Below are 18612 nucleotides of genomic sequence, written 5' to 3'. Positions count from 1 at the left end.
AATCAAGAGTAAACGTGTACAAGTAAATCTTTGTCTTTAAGATATTGGTCGAGGGAGGTATCTTGTTTCAGCCTTTATGGAGTTTGGCAACTATGTAAAGGAGAATTTACTGCTATGCACAATGGAGGGGCCCAGGAAAAGCACTTAGATTGTTTGACACATATTGTACATTAGCTCATAAGAAGTTAAAGAGGGCATTGAAGGCAAACCCAAGAGACCCGTGCAAGGTTAAAGAATGTAGGAGACTTTATAAAGAGGCATTAAATAAGTACAGGGCTGTTATAAAGGGGGAGGCATGGCAGACACGCCAGAAGGTGAGCGAAGAATCCGATTGGCTGGACTTTTGGAGTGTAGTCAATGCTCCTTATTTTAGGGAGCTACAATTCCCATCAGTTGTAAACATTTATCCCTCCTGAGGAATGGGTTAAGCATTTTGCAACCATATATCCTACAAAGAATGATGCAGAGTGCACTTCTGTAAATACGGCCTATATCAGTAACTCTACGATATGCGTGGCCCCCTTGGAGCAGTGTTTAGATGAGGTGAAAAGTGTCATCAGAGGAGTAAAGAAAGAAAAGGCTTCAGGTCCAGATCGTCTACCCCTGGATCTTTACAGAAAATATTGAGTTTTGGGAACCACTGGTCACAAATATTCTAAAAGCTGTGGCAAACCATGGCCCACCTCCAACATGGTGTCAGTCTGTGATTGTTCTTATCTTTAAAACGGGCAATAAGGAGGAACCAAGTTGTTATAGGCCAATCTTCCTATTAGCTTCCACCTTGAAGAAGGTGTGTAGGATTTTACTAACCAGGTTAGAGGCTTGGGCTTAAAAGAACCATATTAAATGTGATATCCAGTATGGTTTCCAGAAGGAATTAGGTACAATTGAGCAATACTTGAATGTGCACCTTCTTATAGTAACAATACTTCTGACAAAAAGGAATCCATCTACATGGTATTTATGGACTTGTCATGCGCTTTTGATAATGTAAATCACAGTAAATTGTGGGACCTTTCGATGAAAATGGGTGTAGAGATGACATACAGTTTCTTAGACAACTGTTTGTGGGAACTAAAGTATGCATATGGTATAGAAGAATGGGGGAGTATACTGAGTTTTCTAATGTGGAAAAGGGTGTAAGGCATTGCTGTATTTTAGCTCCTCTCTTATTTTCTTTATATAGTAACAACATAAAGGATTTTTTGTTGATGAGAGCACATGATTTGCCTGAAGTTGGAAGGGTCTCCACCTTAGCCAATTCTGTTATATAAGGATGACTGAGTCTTGATGGTTTGCATGGCAATGCCATTCAGTCACTGCTTGATCATTTTGTATTGTTTATGAAGGACTTGGGGATGAGTGTGAATCAAGGAAAGTCTTTTAGAATGATCACCGCCAACAAGAAGACCGGTCTGCATTTTCTTAAAAGAAAAAAGATAGCATCTACTGATGCATTATGCTACTGGGCCTTCTATTTAACTGACATAATAAATGGAAATCATTGCTGCTGGTAAAGAGTATAGACTTTGGAAGAAATAATCAAGCGGTTTTTAGATTTGCCAAAAAGTTAAGCTCAAAACCACTGAATGTGATGTGGGGTGGGTTTATGGGGGCTGGCGGATTTGAAAATCCTCCAGCAGGTAGAAAACAAATGTTTGAAACAGATGCTTACAGTCTAGCTTCACTCATTTTATTTGCCATGAAGAATTAGACATTCTATATGTTGAGGACAGGATTCATCTAGCACCGTTACTTTTGTGGCAAGTAGTATGGAGTATTCTGGCAGCTCCTTTGAAGAGAATGATTATTTAGGACTCCTTGACACTAGGGGGAGGGGGTGGGGGGTATAAAAAGCCCTAGTTAAATGATATCAGGAATATGTTTGGTAAGATTGGAAAAATGTATCTTTTAACCAGAATCTATAGCTGATGTGAGCAAAGGGGAACTGAAAATGAGTTTTACTGAACTGGTAGGTAGGAGAGGAAAAATGATGAACTAAAAAACGTCAGCATGTCTGCCCATATCCTTTTACCCACCCAGCCAGGTATCCAACTGAACATTAGAATAGTTACCAATTTAGATCATAGGTTCTTATTAACAAGGTTTAGCTTGAATATTGTATACCATTTATTTGCCTGTACCAAACAAGATGGTATGGGTTGCTGTCTCCCACCCTGCCCTTGTCATCATTTTTCTGAACAAAGCACCTTGCATTTATGTTTCTTTTGTAGTTTTTATAGGATACCAAGAAGAGAACCGAGTATCCCTCTCATCAAACATTGTACTTTTGTTTAGTGTAGACCAGCTCTGGTATATCTCCAGCAACAGCATATTGAGTCACATGTCATTCCTTAGCCAACTTCCACATACAGGTTAGGAAGATTGGGAAATGTTTTAACAGGCCATAGGCATTTATTCTTTGTAAATAATATGCGAAATGAAACGAATCTAAATTATTGTAAGGTGTACGAAAAAGACACTGAACATATATGCGTCTGATTGATCCTTATATATATCTGAGGCTCGACAGGCTAGGATATATTATCATATAAATTACCTTCTCTATCCAGCTTAGTACCTGTAGCTATATTAGTAACTAGCATTGTATGCTCGAAGTGTGCCGTGTGCTAGTGATATTTGTTAGAACAGAAAGAGTTCATGGTTAGAGTCATAGGATGAATTGGTTTTATATATCTTTTGTGTTTTTATAGATCGCATACTATGGATTTCCTACACTATAATTGTTTTTATTGTACTTTTATGGTTTTATTGAAACTGAATAAAGTATTTTGATTTGATTTCATATGGTACAGTCTAGTATATAGATTGCTCTTTTGGAAATTCAAGCACATTTTGATAAGCTCAAACCTTCCTATCAAATTAACATTTTGATTTATGCATTTTTGTTTGGTTTGTGAACTGTATAACATATTGTGCAATTTGTGTATTTGTGAGATATTTCATTGTTTCTGTAAGTTGTTTATTATTTTTAGGTTCAAATGATAGAAATGACCAAGTTTCGAAGCTTCCAGGAGATATTCAGTTAAAAGTCCTGGAAGGTTCGCCTCCCAATGCACCTCCCAACTGGTGCATTTTAAACAAAATGTCTAAGACAGTTCAAAAAATTGTGAAATTAAATATGACTTGGCTACCTATAATTAGAATTGTTTAAATGTGTGATGCATCTCACTTTTACTTTTCACTTAATTTCTACCACTTCAGAGTAGGTCTTCAGTCACATAATAATAATTAGAAGCAACAGAATGGGAAAATTAAAATGTACAAAGCGTTCAAAGTCTGAAGCTTTAGACATCAACTATGTAACTTATTTACGTTACACATCTGGCAATATTTAATTACAGTTAAGCCTCAGTTACCATCGAAAAATCTTTTTTGGTTTACTTATAACCTTTTCTCGTTTTGACAAAGCTGCTAAAGATTTGGTACTGGTGGCGCATATTGATTCTATTTTGGCAAGTAAAGGTTTGTGCAGATCTTTCCTTTGGAGGAGTTTTTGAAGTGAGGCATATGGGGTCGAGGGATGAATTTGGGAAAAAGGAGCAAAATATGTTTCTCCTTCAACGTGACAATTACATGAAACTTGAATGAAAACAGAACTGGACTCATAAAGAGGCCCCTTTTGTGGTTAGGTGTAAATTTGTTTTTGAGATAATTGCGTTAAAAATAAGGCGTTGCGAGGGCTGTGCCGGACTGATCAGAGATGAAGTGTTGTTTATCTCGTCCATTAATTCACAGACAATTCGAGATAAAGAGTCCACAGGTATAAACTTTTCTTTTTTTTAAATCAATTTGATTGGTCAAGGAAGCAGTTTCTCCTATAGTTCAGTAAAGGTCTGTTAACCTCAACCAGAATCTACGGATCTGTACACTCTAATAGGCAACAGGAAAATGTAACCTTGGCTGCCACTACGTGACGTAGGGTTTGATCCCATGTCGGGAAATTAAGTGAAAATGCTGAACGTGCTCAGGGCAGTCATCTGTCCCGTAGGCCAGTCTTTCAGTGTGGAGTGCAATGAGAACCTCACGCCCGTCAAAAACAAATAAAAGGTGATGTTTCTTTTGGAAGGGGGTTTGCACATCCAAACACCCACTGGAGGTCAACAGACCCTCTAGTGGACCCTGAGGTCCATGTATCCCGTAGATAGTAAAACTTTTAAAAATATAAAATAAGTACAACACAACTGCGCAGGCAAGGACCTACAGCCACATAGGAAACTGAAAGAAGGGCCTGGACAAAGATTGTGTGCAGCATGGTGGGCCAGCAGATTTGCACCCTACTCCTATTGAGCACAACCAAAGGTCATGAGCAGTGATGGTTTGGAGAGGAAAGAGTTGGGTACAGGACATGCAACTACCCGCACTGCACCCAGTCGAAGGCTAAAGGCCATGTACTGTGGGGACTGGCCACACTTTGGGATAACCCTTGCTGTCCAGCCAAAGGCCATCCCAATGGACCTTGGCCGTGTGGGAGAGTTGATGCAGCCCTACAGGAACTCATGGTAACTGCAATGCAGGCCTTGCACAGAAGTGGTTGGCCGTGTGGGAAATCAAAATCATGACCTGGCCAAAGGCTGTGCACAGGAGACATTAGTTACAGTGCCTGCTGTTAAACTCCTCCACGGAAAGTCCACATTGTGCATGGCAGAAGGACAAAGGCCAGCCACATCTAAAAGACACAGGCTAAGAAGCACAGTGGGAGTTAGCCATGCCAGGCCATGCAGGCAATGTCCTCTGCATACAGCTGCGATTCATAGACATCAGGGTTAGTCACAAGAGATGCTGAGTGCAGAGAATGGCCCTAGGCCAGGCCCCATTCCAAATGTTCATTGTCCATGGTTGTTAGGGTACAGGGCGTGAGCATAGGCCAGGTAATCCAGCCAACCCTGCAGCATATGAAGCTATCTGCAGCAGAGGATGGGCGTCCGAGAATCATGGGGCTTGTGAGAAGGTCCTGTGGCCAACTCCCACTATGCATGATCTTGGCCATGTGCAGAACAGATTGGCCCGCACTTATTTGGGAGTAGGACCTGGAGGTTGGCAGATCCTGCAGCCTGTCACCACTGTACACAGCTGCCAGCAGTGCACACTGGGATTGGCAGAATGGTGGTTTAGGCACAGAACCTGACCATAAACCACATGGCATACGCAAAGAGCGCTAGCTATGCTTGAAGCTGAACACAGGGAAACTGCCTCACCGTTGTGCAAGAGTTAGGTAAAGGGCTGGGTTGAAGTCCACACTCTACTGGCAAACCCCTGCTGCACATGGATGAATCAATCAATCAATCAATCAAACGTATTTGTATAGCGCGCTACTCACCCGCTGGGGTCTCAAGGCGCTGGGAGGGGAGGGGTACGCTACTGCTCGAACAGCCAGGTCTTGAGTTGTTTCCTGAAGGAGAGGTGGTCCTGGGTCAGCCGTAGGTGGGTTGGTAGGGAGTTCCACGTCTTGGCTGCCAAGTAGGAGAAGGATCTTCCTCCGGCGGTGGCTCTGCGAATTCGCGGGATGGTGGCGAGGGCGAGGCTGGCGGAACGGAGCTATCGGGTGGGTGTGTAGAATGTGAGGCGGTTGTTGAGGTATTTGGGTCCCATGTTGTGGAGAGCCTTGTGTGGCTGGGTGAGGAGTCTGTACGTGATCCTCTTGCTGAGGGGGAGCCAGTGCAGGTCTCTCAGATGGGCAGAGATGTGGCTGTAACGGGGGATGTCCAGGTTAAGTCGTGCAGAAGCGTTCTGTATGCGCTGGAGTCTTTTCTGTAGTTTGGCTGTAGTCCCAGCGTAGAGAGTGTTTCCGTAGTCCAGCCGGCTGGTGACGAGGGCCTGGTCTCGGTGGGGATCCACCGGAAGATCTTTCGGAGCATGCGCAGGGTGTTGAAGCAGGATGCCGAGACGGCGTTGACTTGTTTGGTCATCGTTATGGAGGAGTCCAGGATGAAGCCCAGGTTGCGTGCGTGGTCCGTGGGATTGGGGGCGGTGCCCAGTGTAGGTGGCCACCAGGAGTCGTCCCAGGCGGAGGGGGATGATCCCAGGATGAGAACTTCTTTCTTGTCGGAGTTCAGTTTCAGGCGGCTGGTCTTCATCCACTCCGCGACGTCTTTCATACCTTCCTGGAGGCTGGCTCTGGCGGTGGCGGGGTCGTTGGTGAGGGAGAGGATCAGCTGGGTGTAGGCAGCGTAGGAAATGATGTTTAGGTTGTGTTGGCGTGCGATGGCTGCGAGGGGGCTTATGTAGACGTTGAAGAGGGTGGGGCTGAGCGAGGATCCTGGAGGTACGCCGCAGATAACTTTGACGGCCGCGGATCAGAAGGGGGGAGGCGGACTCTCTGGGTTCTTCCGGAGAGGAACAAGATGATCCACTCCAGGGCCTTTCCTTGGATTCCGGTGTTGCTGAGGCGCTGTATTAGTGTGCGGTGGCATACGGTGTTGAATGCTGCTGAGAGATCCAGGAGGATGAGGGCAGCTGTTTCCCCGTTGTCGAGCAGGGATCTGATGTCATCGGTAGCTGCGATGAGGGCGGTCTTGGTGCTGTGGTTTGCTCGGAAGCCGGACTGCGAGGGATCGATTTGTCTCGAGGAAGGCGGCGAGTTGTTTGTTGACCGTCTTCTCGATGACTTTGGCAGGAAAAGGGAGGAGCGAGATGGGGCGGAAGTTCTTGAGGTCCGTGGGGTCCGCGGTGGGTTTCTTCAGGAGGGTGCTGAGCTCGGCATGTTTCCAGCTCTCCGGGAAGGTGGCAGTTGCGAAGAAGGTGTTGATGATGTCCCGGAGTTTGGGTGCGATGGTGGAGTCGGCCTTGTGGAAGATGTGGTGTGGGCAGGGGTCGGTTGGGGAGCCGGAGTGGATGGTACTCATCATGCGGGTGGTGTCTTCGGTGCTGATCGGGGTCCAGGTGCAGAGGGTGGTGGTGGGGGGCGCTGGTTCGGTGGTTGGGTGCGTGATCTGTGCGGTGAAGCTGTTGTGTATGTCGGCGATCTTGCGGTGGAAGTGAGTTGCAGAGGTCTTGTGAGGGTTTGATGTCGTTGCAGGCGATGGGGTTGGAGAACTCTTTGACGATGCTGAAGACTTCCTTACTGTTGTGGGCGTTGTTGCCTATTCGTTCTCTGAATGTTGCCCTCTTGGTGATTCGGATCTGCTGATGGTGTTTGCAGATGGCGTTCTTGAGGGCGGTCATGTTTTCTGAGGACTGGTCGTGGCGCCAGGCTTTCTCGAGGGTGCGGCAGGATTGCTTGGTGTTTTTGAGGTCGTTGGTGGGAGAAGACGGGGTCAAGCGTGTGGCTGGCGTAGTGGGTGGGGGTGTTCACCAGTTGCTTGAGTCCGAGGTTGGCGAGGTTGTCCAGCAGGGCGGCGGTGTTGCTGTCATTGTTGTTCTTCAGGTGGAAGTTGAGGTCCCCTAGGAGGATGTAGTCTGAGGAGGTTAGGGCGTGCTGGCTGACGAAGTCTGCGATGGCTTCGCCGAATTGTGTGCGTGGTCCCGGGGGTCTGTAGATGAGAGTGCCTCTGAGGGTGGTCTTGGGGTCGGTGTGTATCTGGAAGTGAAGGTGCTCGGCGGTGGTGAGGGTGTCGTCGGAGTTGGTCGTGATTCGGATGGTGTTTTTGGGGACGATGGCGATGCCTCCTCCGGTTTGGTTGACGCGGTCCTTCCGGGAGATCTTGTATCCATCCGGGATGGCTATGGCGAGGTCAGGAGCTGAGGAGGCGTTCATCCAGGTTTCTGTGAGGAAGGCAACGTCTGGTGATGTTGTGTCGAAGAGGTTCCAGAGTTCGACGGCATGTCTGTGGATGGAGCGGGTGTTGAGCAGAATGCACTTGAGGTGATTGTCGCTGGTGTCTGGCTTGGCGGGTGCGGTGCAGGTTCGGAGGCAGGTGAATTTGAAGGCTTGGCAGGTGAAGGGTCCGTGGGTGTGTTTCGGGTTGGCTTGGTAGCAGGCGGGGTTCCGGCTGGTGTTGAGTGCATGGAGGGTGGCGGCCTCGTATGTCTGTCGAGTGGGCTGGCATCGTCGGGGCCAGGGGTCCTGGCGCTGGCCGCGGTACGGGCGCGGACGGGCATAGACAGGCTTGCTTTTGGCGCACCCGCTGCGCATGATCGCGAGGGAGGAGCAGCTGGGAGGCAGGAGCGGGGAGGCGAATGGGAGGGGGTACCGAAGAGAAGGGGCAGGGCCTCAGGAGATCAACGGCGAGGAGTGGGGACCGGGGGGAGAGAAGAGCGGGAAAAGCGGAGGCGAGGGGGCAAGTACACAGGACAAAACGGGCAGTAATACAGGCACAGAGACAAAAACGAAATACAAAAACAAAATACAATACTCAGCAGGGGCAGCGACTAAACACGGGCAGAAAACCGGCACAGGAGACAGGCCAGATGCTCAGCTGCAGCAGCTGCAGCAGCTGCAGGGCAGCGGCGAACTCGTGGCAGCAGCGGTGAAGCCTGGCACACTCACGGGGAGTCGCGCAGTGTGTGGAGCGACCGGCCCTGAAGCAGGGTCAAGGCACTGCACTGTGAAAACTTGCCATGCAGAACTTTGGCCATGTTTCCAAGGTCTCCCACGGCTAACCACTGCTTTGCAGGGATAAAGATTTATTTAATTTTAAGACAATAATCAGCATCTGCAAAATGATAGAATACATTTAAAGTTTAAACATCAGCATATTGAGGGGCGTGGCTTAGCGGGCGAAGATGGCGGTTGAAGCTTCGTAGAGCTCCCGCCGGCCCGGACATAATCCGACCATTTATTCTGGCCCCGAGCCCACGCCGCATACTAACTGTGAGGCAAGTGTGTCTGGCGGTGCCGAGAGCCCTCCGGTGCAAAGGGCGGCGCTCCTGGATGGTCCGGTGCGGCTGGGTCGCCGGCGGAGGTGTGCGGCCTAGTATTCACCAGCGAGGCCGGGGCCTCGATTTTGGAGCAGCCGAGCAGGAGGATTGGAGTGTGGGCCGGCCGCGCGGCGCAACTACCGGAGCCTGGGGGCCCCCGAGAGTCGGTGAGCTGTGGATGAGCCCTGAATTGTATCGTCGGCTACGGGGGAGGTGATCGGAGCACGAAGGACCCCCCCTTGGGGACACAGGGCCTACATTGATTCCGAGCAGCCGGGGCCTCGAGTTTGGCGGTCCTGGAGCCGAGCCCTGACTCTGGCTGAGGCGGACCAGCAGTGGGGTGGGGCGGCTGAGACCCTGGTGTGTGGCCATATCTAGCGGACTGAGTGTGACGCTGCGGTGCTTCCCCTGGAGGCGGACTGGTGGGCCACCGTAAGGGCTGGCGTGGATCGGGCCCGTGTCAGGCGCTGCCCTGGGGCAATCTGCATGCAGTAAGTGACTCCCCCTGGGATCCTCGTGTTGGTGTTGTCGGCTGCTGAGCCGGTGAGGACGGTCACTGGAGTAAGCGGACCCGCAGCACCCAGTGAATTTGTGCAGGGCGGTCAGACACAGGTGAGCCACGAGACTGCCGAACCACGAGGCGGCCAGCGCAGTGAGTGCAGACCGAGGGCCGGTTTGAAACTGGTTTGTGACATCTATTCCGGTTCGGCCAGAGAGCCAACCCTGTACCAGTAGCCGTGGTATCACGGACGCGTACACCCAGGGGCAGAAGGAACGCTGAGTTGGCCTACATTGGACGCTCTTGGCGGGGTGTGAAGCCTGCCCTGGTGCACACACTCATAGTATAGCGGCCCCTGGACTGAACGCAGCCATGACCAGGGGAGGTGGCGGTCCGTCCAAACAAGGGCCCATCGATAAATTCACGGGGCCCAGTGGAGGGTCCGGAACATCCGGAGGAGGCCATGGAGCGGGGCCGGACAATGCAGCGCTCATGGCGGCGATCACCCAGTGCAGGGACATGCTGGACGCCAAGATTGGGGCAGTAGGCGCGGATGTGACTCTGCTGCGTCAAGACCTACGGAATGCAGTGGCACGGATTACGGAGACGGAATCTAGGATTTCGGTGGTGGAAGACGACGTCGGGACCCTGAAGCGGAAAATGGCGGCGATGGAACACGTTCAAAAGAACCTCGCGCTCCGGGTGGAGGATGCCGAAGGGCGCGCACGCAGAAACAACCTTCGCTTCGTAGGCTTTCCGGAACGGTGTGAGAAAGACAATATGGAACAGTTCCTATTCCAGTGGTTGGAGGGCTGGCTGCCCCCGGGGGTTCTCTCCAATTGCTTTGTGATTGAACGTGCGCATCGGGCCTTGACACAGAGGCCACCGGAGGGAGAGCGGCCCAGACCAGTGATCGCCAGACTTTTGAATTATCATGATAGGGACGTTATCTTGCGAGAAGCGAGAACCAGGGGCTCCATTTCATATGAGAATCAGAAGATCATGATCTTTCCCGACTACACCAAGCTTGTGCAGCAGCAACGCCAGACCTTCATAGCTGCCAAGGCCAAGTTGCGGGGCTTGAAAATTCAGTATTTCCTACAGTATCCGGCCCGCCTGCGGGTGATCTACCAGTCACGGACACACTTTTTCGATACCCCTGAGGATGTCTTTAAATGGACTGACAAAACTGTGCGGATCAGGCCGCATGCTCAGCCGGGACTGGACCCGGGTGGCTCGATGGGTTCGTCGCAGGAGCGGAAGGGCCAGCCTGCCCGAGGCGGACGAAATCGGAGGTCCAGATCGCGGAAGAGATCCGCCTCCGCTAGTGAGACACAAGACAGTGGAACTGTAGAGTCTGATCAATCTGAGAAAAATCATTGAGGACCTGGGGAGGACTACACTTCTCTGTGGATGCTGTGAGCTCGGACTGCCGGGGGTCACACGGTCAGGCTTCATCATTTGGAAGCATTGACACTGCCTAATTTGCTAGTTCTAAGTGGTGCCTTGAACATGTGTGGGGTGGCGGATCGGGGTTCGGGAGGCAACTTGATAGGGGCTACCGACCTCCACATACAGTGGGAGTTGACTGGGGGGGGGGGGGGTGATACTACTGTTTCCAGGGGGAGTTGGGATCCATTGGTATGGTTGGTCTTGGGCCCTCTGTTTTGGGCCCGAGGTTGCCCATGCCGCGACAGGTACTTCAGAGTTCTATGAGGTATAGGGGTGGGGGGTGTGGGGGGCATGGGGGGGGAGGGAGGGGGAGAGTTGGGGCTGGATTGGGTTAGGGTTAGAGCAGGAGTTGCTATTGTTGTTGGGGAGACCCGGGTGGGTGGGGGGGACTGCACGTGCTGTTTTCAGTTGTACTAAGGAGGGTGCTAGGTGTGTGGGTGTGGCGCAGAGGGCCTACTTGGTGGGTCCCACTTGACTATGGCTGAACTGTCTCAGGAACTCCCCAGTGAGTCCATACGAGTGGTAACCTGGAATGTCAGGGGGATGCTTGTTAAGATTAAACGGGGAGCAGTCCTGCGCTGGGGGAAGAGGGAGACTGCAGATGTGTTCTTGCTACAGGAAACGCACATGATGGGATCGAAGGTGCTTAGTCTGCAGCAGTTCGGCTATCAACAAGTCTATCATGCTGGATTTTCTAGGGGGTCCAGAGGTGTCGCTATTTTGGTACATCGCAGGGTGGCCTACGTCCATGAGAAGCAGTGGGCAGACCCACAGGGTCGCTACATCTTTGTCAAAGGGATGGTGGGTACTGAACCGGTGGTTTTTGGAAGTGTCTACGCCCCTCCTCCTTTGCAGTGGGCCTTATCCGAGAAGCTGTTTACAGTGTGGGAAGACATCCCAGAGTCTTTGGCTGTAGTGGGGGGTGATTGGAATGAGGTGATGGATGTATGTATGGACAGTCGGAAGCTGCAGGGGACACCGGCGGCTGCCCCCCCTACCCGGTTGCATGCTATGATTGAAGGAATGGGCTGGGTGGATGTGTGGCGACATATGCACCCCAAGGCGCGCAAGTGCACGTATGTATCTGCGGTGCATGGCTCCTTCTCAAGACTAGATTATGTGTTTGTGCCCAGTGTCTGCCTTAACAGGGTGCGGGGGGCCGAGATATTACCGAGAGGGCGGTCTGATCACTCCCCAGTGATAGTCACGGTAGAGCTCCTTAAGACACGACAACCGTTCCGATGGAGGATGTCCTCGTGGCATCTTCAGCAGCCCAGCTATATCCAACAAATGCGGGAGGCGATTGCCCACTACTGGCGGGAAAACCTAGTGGATGGTATTGACGCAGTAGTGGTTTGGGAGGCAATGAAGCCCACTATACGGGGTGTAGACATTGCGTGGTGTGCGGCTGCCCGTCGACGACGCCGGGAGACAATCACTGAAGCAGCTACACTGGTGGAAACCTTGGAACAGCGGAGTCGGGGGGGGGAGACGAGGTTGCGGTACAGTTGCTCCTGCAGGCACAGCAGTCCTATGCATCTGTATAGCTTGATGAGGCTAAACAGGCGTGGCTAGCCACGCGGAGTAGAATATATCAGTGGGGAGATAAGTCTTGTTCAATGCTCCATAGGCTATGTCAACGCAGTCTCCAACCGATTACGCTGCCGGGCCTCACTGCTGGGAACGGGGTAGCGATTACGGACCCGGCTGAGCTAGCGGCGTGTTTTGTCCACTATTTTAAGGCACAATATGCTCCGCGAGATTGTCTGTCGGTGGACGAGGTAGCAAAATTCATCGATGATTTGCCGCCGAAGGTGGTCTCAGATGAGATCAGGAAGGCCCTTGAAGTTCCCCTTACAGCGGAAGAATTGGGTGAGGCACTGGGACAGCTTAATACGGGGAAGGCACCTGGGCCAAGTGGTTACCCGAGTGAATTCTATAAGAAATTTCAACTCCAATTAGGGTCCCATTACCGGTGTGCACTAGAGACGGAGCGAACGCAGGGCAGGTTGCCATCTGACTGGCGTCATGCCGAAGTTGTAGTCTTTCAAAAGCCAGGTAGACCCCCCGACAGACATGACTCGTATCGCCCAATATCTTTGCTCAACATAGAAGCTAAAATACTAGCAAAAGCTCTGGCGAACAGTTTACTCCCATATGTAACGGACCTCGTTCACCCAGATCAGGCCGGCTTCATGCCCCATAGAGCAACGCGACACAACATCCGACGGCCACAGGCCGCGGTGGATGCCATAGGGGCCACGGGGGAACAAGCGGCTTTGCTGCTAGCGGACATTGATAAAGCTTTTGATTCAGTTAGCTGGACGTACCTTTTTGCACTCCTGCCTCGTCTCAATCTGGGCCCGGTGTTTCTGTCATATATTAAACTGCTATATACGGATATCACGGCTTCGGTGCGGGTCGCCGGGGCGACCTCAGAAAAGTTTCAGATCGGACGGGGGACCCGGCAGGGGTGCCCATTGTCCCCGTACCTATTCGCCCTAGCTATGGAGACTCTGGCTTCTTGGGTGCGCATAGATGCACAGATGCAGGGCTTTGTGTGGAAGTGGAACCTTGCAGATAGAATCGCATTGTATGCGGACGACGTCCTCTTCTTTCTTACTGATTTGCGTCGCTCGGGCCCGAGTCTTAGAAATTATGCGTATTTTGGGGGAAGTTTCAGGCCTTTGTCTAAACCCCCGTAAATCCACCCTGTGAGTACTGGGGGGAGGAGCTGTGACGGACCCCAGGGCGTCAGGATTGCAGATAGCGGCCGTAGGATTAAAGTATCTGGGGGTGTTCCTATCGGAATCGGTGGATATTGCCTGGGAACGCAACATAGTGCCTGTATGGGAGAGGGTTCAGACAGATGTAAAAACATGGTCTCGGATGCCCCTAACTATTTTCGGTAGGTCCGCGATCTTCAAAATGGTTACGCTCCCGCGCCTTTTATACCAATTACAAAACTACCCCCACCCCATCAACCCCCAGTGGTTTCGACAGGTCAACTCTGTTTTAGGCCGCTTCCTACAGGCTGGTGGGGCTGCCAGAGTGGCGCTGCGGACATGCTTTTTGACCACGTATTGTGGTGGTCTGGCCACCTCAGATCTACTGTCCTATTACCAGGCCTCCCAGCTTCTGGTACTTAATGAATGGTGGTATGGGGACAGAGGAGACCCAGCATATTCTCTGGAGCACTCGCTGATGGGGGACAATACACTGCACATGATCCTTTACTCAGCCCGACTGCGGCGGACGTTGCCATGTGTCACGAGAATTATCTTTGTAGTATGGCGACAGGCGCTGCGTCGCATGGGCTGGTGGGGTAGATTAACGGCGGAAACACCGCTGTGGAACAACGGGCAACTTCCCGAACTGACCACACTAGCGGGGTTCGATAGCTGAGATGCCATTGGGATCTCGTCGTTAGGCCATGTGATGTCTGGGGTCACCCTCAAATCGTTCCAGGAGCTCAGTACTGAGTTCCACATGCCCCAGACCCAATTTTTTCGCTACTTACAATTTCACCATGCGCTAGCGCCCAGCATTGCTAACTTGGAGTCGCTCCCAGAATTCAGCCCAGTTGAAGCAAAGGTTTTCATGGGTGACCTTGGGGATAAGAAGGTCTCCCGCATTTATCAAACGATGGTCACTCACTGCTCCTCCACTCTGCTTCCCCTTAGGGCAGCCTGGGAGGCGGATGTTGGTCCCCTAGACAAGGATAATTGGAGGGAGGCCCTGGAATCCCCGCGAGGGACTGCAATTGCAATGCGGCTTAGGTTAATCCAATTCAAGTATCTCCATAGGGCCTATTACACCCGAGAGCGGCTGCGGAATGCGGGACTGATTGAGTCTCCGGAGTGTCTGCACTGTGGGGCTGCAACGGGTACGCTGCTACATACGGTATGGTCGTGTACCAGACTGATTGGTTTCTGGAGAGGTGTATGGAGTTGCCTGTCTGAAGTATTGGGATGGGATCTTCCCCGCACTCATCGATTTGGGTTGCTCCATATACTGGAGGGTGTTGGTGGGAATATATATAAACGCCATCTGTTGCTGCTGGGGCTTGTTGTTGCCAAAAGAGACCTAGCTCGAGCATGGAAGGGAGAACGAGCCCCCCCCCCCCCCCCCTGTGTGCATGGAAGGCTGGACTGGACTTCTGTATGGGGCTAGAACGCCCGGTGTTTAAAGCGAGAGGATGCCCCCGTAAGCATTTTAAGATCTGGAAGCGGTGGGCGGATTATAGGGGGTTGACTCTGGATCCCCCGGTGGAACAAGAGGAGGACATATAGGTGGAAGACCCTGTACAGGCCTGAGAACTGTGTCATGCCTATCACACTACGACCTAGTACTGAATGCTTTATATTCACATGTGCACGGGGTTAGGGCGGGATAAGGGGTGGGTAGTAGGGTAGTTAGGTGGTAGGGGTTGGCGGGGGGTGGAGGTGGGGGAGGGGGTTACTCTTCTTGGTTTTTTCTCCTATTATTGATTGGACATTGTACTTGTGATGTAACCTGTGCCAGGATGCTTGGTGGTGATCTCCTGACTGTGGGGAGCCACATATATTATTCTGCTTAATCACTCAATAAAATTTGTTGTGAAAAAAAAAACATCAGCATATTAGCAGTTAGATTCCCACAAGGCAACAAACAAATACTCATATTCATTTGAACCAATTCTACTAAACCTTTTTATGGCTCCCCATATCCGATCATGTCATCATGATTTCAACGTTATATCAAAATAGTTAATAATGCGTAATATGGACATTTACATCACCATAAACACTTAGTAAACACACAAATCTCGACGTGAAGGGACAACGTAAAGATGATTCATGGTCTAAACACACAATAATAAATTATACCACGAATAACTATTGCATACAAAGTTAGAACTAGAAGAACACTATGCCAGTTTCCTGCTCATATTTACATTTGACCATCTGAATCCCACGATCGCAAAATACATATACTTGCAAAGGTTTAATGTTAACCTAAACTGCCACCTGCACTTGAAGATTATGCAGGATCCACCTTGAAGGTTGTTTGATAATTTATTTTCTACCAAAACACAAAGAATAAGATAAAATCACCATCTAAAAAATTGACACTTCTTATATACAGGGTTACAGCAAGCAACTGTAAATGGTTTGTTCTTCTCCTTGGGGGTTCAAATCCAGCCATCAAAAGGCCCTGTGCCACAAAAACACCCTAAGTTGTGTTTCAACAGGACAAGGGAACCCTTAAGGTATAGCATAGGGACCTTGGGCATTAACTATTATAAAGAACAGTGGTCCCTATAATGAGAGTACTGTAAGTAATGATCATACACTTAATAGGTTGTATGTCTTCTGTCCGTCCGGACAGGAATTTATTTTTAAATCAGAGGAGTAATTTTTTGGTTTGTTAAAAATGTCAAGCGGGCACAGCCGTGACCTTCAACATACACAGGACAACAACAAAAAAAATGGAAAAAGCACGAAATTTGTCTGTGCACTTGTGTTTCAGTAAGACAGACGTTGTATGTTAAACCGCACCATTGCAATTATCAATGTTACATATACAGTTCGCATATGGGGTTATGTGTCGACGTTTCGATGCCTTTCTTAGAATGTGGGCATCATCATCAGGACATTGGATGACATTATTGTTGTCTAAATGCAATTATTTGCCTTTCCATCACATTTATATTAATTACATATTTACATTGGGAGGAAAAGGAGGGAAAAACAAAGAAAAATAACATAAATACCAGGCATATAACATAGATCCTCTCTGGTTGTACTTTAGGTGAATTAGAGTGCGGTTTTTTGACGCTGTGACTTCACTGTGAAATGACATGCACAGTAGATATTTCTTTAGTAAAAATGCCTATGCATAAATTGGGGGTGGAGAGAGTGTGTTCAGTGACCTTATGTGAATAAAGGTGAAACGAGCATAAGGGTTTCAAAGTGAACTAGGTGCATCAAAGGCGCCGATCGCGGAAGTATAGACTGTGGCCAAGGCTGAGTATACATCGTGCTATTTACATGCTTCTAAGGGCGCCGATCACGGAAGTAATGACTATGGCCGAGCATATATTGTGCTAGTTGCATGCTTCTAGTAAGATACAGTGCATGTAAACCTACATGGTTTCCAAGGCGGGAGAAACCTGAGATCTTGAAAAGTAATATGCGGTCGTGTTCGCAGATAACTCTGTGAATGAAACAGCTGGGCATTAGGATTGCGCATATCACACGGAGGGTGCTGAGAGTAAAAGTGAACCATGGCGAAACAGTGGTTTACCTGCATCCACGGACTTCGGTTAGAATACCGGCATGAATTAGTTGCAGCGATTACGCATACATGGATACGCCGAAAAACACAATGGTTATCTAAAGTGAAAAAGGGGTTTCCAAGATATTAGAGACTGCAAGACTGCAAGAGGCTGCAGTTTTGGGGTCCATGCGGGCAGGTACTTACTTCGGGAGTTAGAGAAAACTGCCATGAGTCTGTCGATCTGGTGCTGGGACGATGTGTGCTTGGGGTTGATTAATGGAGTGGAGTGAGCACGGGGGTAGTGAACAGCGTGAAAGGACTGACACCGGTGAGGGGAGATGGCAGTATTTACGGCAGCCATTTTAAAGTGGTGAATAGTGCTCTAGTGCCATGCATTTAAGCACATTTAAGCAATACATCAACAAAATAATTTAATTTAACAGGAGCAATCAAATCAGATGACATGTTTGAAAGGTTACAGTAGGGACGTCCAATCTTCTAGTCGGTTTAGCCCATTTCGAATGCTGTTAGTGCGCAAAATCCAACGTAACTCTTCCTTATTCAGCAGCTGGGACATATCTGCTCCTCTTGGGGGTGGCTTGATAGTTGCGTATCCATGTATGCGTAATCGCTGCAACTAATCCATGCCGGTATTCTAACCGAAGTCCGTGGATGCAGGTAAACCACTGTTTCGCCATGGTTCACTTTTACTCTCAGCACCCTCCGTGTGATTTGCGCAATACTAATGCCCAGCTGTTTCATTCACAGAGTTATCTGCGAACACGACCGCATATTACTTTTCAAGATCTCAGGTTTCTCCCGCCTTGGAAACCATGTAGGTTTACATGCACTGTATCTTACTAGAAGCATGCAACTAGCACAATATATGCTCGGCCATAGTCATTACTTCCGTGATCGGCGCCCTTAGAAGCATGTAAATAGCACGATGTATACTCAGCCTTGGCCACAGTCTATACTTCCGCGATCGGCGCCTTTGATGCACCTAGTTCACTTTGAAACCCTTATGCTCGTTTCACCTTTATTCACATAAGGTCACTGAACACACTCTCTCCACCCCCAATTTATGCATAGGCATTTTTACTAAAGAAATATCTACTGTGCATGTCATTTCACAGTGAAGTCACAGCGTCAAAAAACCGCACTCGAATTCACCTAAAGTACAACCAGAGAGGATCTATGTTATATGCCTGGTATTTATGTTATTTTTCTTTGTTTTTCCCTCCTTTTCCTCCCAATGTAAATATGTAATTAATATAAATGTGATGGAAAGGCAAATAATTGCATTTAGACAACAATAATGTCATCCAATGTCCTGATGATGATGCCCACATTCTAAGAAAGGCATCGAAACGTCGACACATAACCCCATATGCGAACTGTATATGTAACATTGATAATTGCAATGGTGCGGTTTAACATACAACGTCTGTCTTACTGAAACACAAGTGCACAGACAAATTTCGTGCTTTTTCCATTTTTTTTGTTGTTGTCCTGTGTATGTTGAAGGTCACGGCTCTGCCCGCTTGACATTTTTAACAAACCAAAAAATTACTCCTCTG

At 49.3% G+C, this 18612-nt stretch overlaps 1 protein-coding gene across 1 annotated transcript in view; it reads right to left on the bottom strand.

The window, feature by feature from the left end:
- The window catches only part of MPPE1 (metallophosphoesterase 1), a 736638-nt gene that overhangs the window by 563124 nt on the left and 154902 nt on the right, over positions 1 to 18612 (bottom strand). The window lies entirely within an intron of this gene.

Source organism: Lissotriton vulgaris, chromosome 4_1 (genome assembly GCF_964263255.1).
Source record: "Lissotriton vulgaris chromosome 4_1, aLisVul1.2, whole genome shotgun sequence".
NCBI lineage: Eukaryota > Metazoa > Chordata > Amphibia > Caudata > Salamandridae > Lissotriton > Lissotriton vulgaris.
This window is presented reverse-complemented; position numbering and strand designations above follow the sequence as displayed.